This window comes from Orycteropus afer, unplaced genomic scaffold (assembly GCF_000298275.1).
Source record: "Orycteropus afer afer isolate SDZICR_OR568_19922 unplaced genomic scaffold, OryAfe1.0 scaffold00719, whole genome shotgun sequence".
In the NCBI taxonomy this organism is placed as follows: domain Eukaryota; kingdom Metazoa; phylum Chordata; class Mammalia; order Tubulidentata; family Orycteropodidae; genus Orycteropus; species Orycteropus afer.
In genome coordinates this window covers 424,532-427,115 of record NW_006922306.1, presented here as the reverse complement: position 1 = coordinate 427,115, position 2,584 = coordinate 424,532, and positions in this window count along the sequence as shown.

The following is a 2,584-nucleotide window of genomic DNA, read 5'->3' as shown; positions in this document are numbered from 1 at the left end:
GTAACCAGTGTCATTGAACAGTATGTATAGTAATTGTTAAATGGGAACCTAATTTGTTGTGTAAACTTTCAACAAAAACACCATAAAATGAAATAAAAAGGATGATACATACTCAGTAACAACAACAAATAAAAACTAGAGTTATATCTACAACCCAGCAATTCCACTCCTATGTATATACCCTAGAGAATGATTAGAAGTGGTACAATCAGGTGTCAGTTGTGACATTTTTCCACCTAAATTCATCACAGCACTGTCCACAATATCTACAAAATGGAAGCAACTTAAGTGCCCATCAAAAAATGAATGGATAAGTGAAATGTAGTATATACAATGGATTATTGCACAGTGAACATGAAAAATGAGTTCTCCAAACATCTTAGGATATGGATGAACATGGAGGACATTATGATGAGTGAAAAATGTTAATCACAAATATATATAGTATGTTCTTTTATGCAATAACATGAGCAGGTAAATATATAGAAACTAATGTTCTGTCATGGACGGAAGACTGAGCAATGTACTTTCATGAAGATTTAACCCCTTGGAAGCCCAAAGTGGATTTCTATGAGTCAGAATCAACTCCATGGCAGTGAGAGTTTTTTAATGTTCATTAGTCATTCCATGGATGTGGGAAAAGAGGGGGATTCAGTCTCTAGATAGTAGACACTTGTTATTTTTGGAAATGGGAAAGATAACACTGAATAAGAGTAAAATGTAACCAGCATTAGGAAGAAAAAGAATGTTAATTACAAGTGCACAGAAAAACAGGACATGTTGGTAATTACTATAGCATATATTATTGTGAAACAACAGCAAAAACAACCAAAAATATATGTGCAGGTATATATGTATTTATCTAGGCAATATGCATGTGTGTTGTTGTTGAGATGCTGTTGAGTAAGTTTTGACATATCCTGACCCTATGCAGAACAGAACAAAACACTGCCTGGTCCTGTGTGATCCTCACAATCACTGCCATCCTTGAGCCCATTGTTGCAGCCACAGCGTCAATCCACCTCATTGAGGGTCTTCCCCCTTTTCTCTGACCTTCTTCTTTACCCACAATGATATACTTCTTCAGGGACTTAGTACTTCTGACAACATGATCTAAGTATGAGAGATGAAGTCTGGTGATTCTTGCTTCTAAGGAGAATTTTTGCTGTACTTTCTCCAAGACAGATTTGTTCATTCTAATAGTCCATGGTACATCCGATGTTCTTCACCAACACCACAATTCCAATGCATCAATTCTTCTGCGGTCTTCCTTATTCTTTGCCAAGCTCTCACATACATATGAGGCTATTGAAAATACTATGGCTTGGATCAGGTGCACCTTAGTCTTTGAAGTTACATGTTTAAAAAGATCTTTTGCAGAAGATTTGCCCAACATAATATATCATTTGATTTCTTTTTTTTTAAATTATCATTTGGATGAAATTTTACAGGGAATATTCATTTTTAACTGTTCATACACATTTTGCTTCATGGCATTGATTGCAATCCTCACAATATAACAATTCTCTTCTCACTTCTTCCCTGTGCTTACCTTTTCCCTGTGTCCTACTTTCCTATGCATTTCTGTACTCTGAGCTTTCTCCAGGCACAAATGCTACCTTTCTGATCCCCATGGTTGATTGTCCTAAGGAGTGCACCTATTTGCTCTAATTGTGCACCTCATAGACCTATCTATTGTTTGGCTGAAAGTTATGCCATGGTACTGAGTTCAATTGCAGGCCTAAATGGTGACTAGAGGCCACAGTCTTGGAGTTTTCACCAGTCTCTATCAGACCATTAGGCCTGCACTTTTTTTTTTATGATTTTGAGTTTTGTTTCACATTTTTCTCCCACTCTATCCAGGATCTCCAATTTTGATCCCATTCTGAGTGGTTGGCATTGGTAGCCAGGCACCATCTAGTTCTTCTGGTCTCAAGTTTATGTAGGCTGAAGTTCCCATGGTCCACTAGTCCCTTGGACTAATTGTTTCCATGAGTCTTTTACTTTCTTCACTCTTTTTTGCTCCAAACATGGAAAGACCAATAATTGCATCTTAGATGGCTGCTCACAAGCTTTTAAGACCCCAATAACTACTCAACAAAGTAGGACGTAGAACAGTGCTTTTGCTTTTGTGTACTATGTTAGCCAATTGGACTCAGCAACCATGGTACTGAGCCCACAGGCCCAATGACTCACTCTCTCAAGGCATTTGGTTGTGGCTAAGAAGTTATCATAACTTTGCCCACCGTTAATTCTATTTATATATGGACACCTTTATAATACTACCAAAAGCCAAACTTACTGCTATTGAGTCAGATCTGACTCATAACAACCCCTCCTTGGGTTTCTGAGGCAGTAACACTACGGAAATAATTTGCCCAATTCTCCTTCTGAGGAGTGGCTAGTAGGTTTGAATCATCAGCCTTCTGATTAGCAGTCAAAAGCCTTAGGCACTACACCACCAGAGCTCCTTGATAACACATATGTTGTTGTTGTTGTTATGTGCTGTCGAGTTGGCTCCAACTCATAGCGACCCCTCCTTGGGTTTCCGAGGCAGTATCACTACGGAAGTAGGATTGCCCAA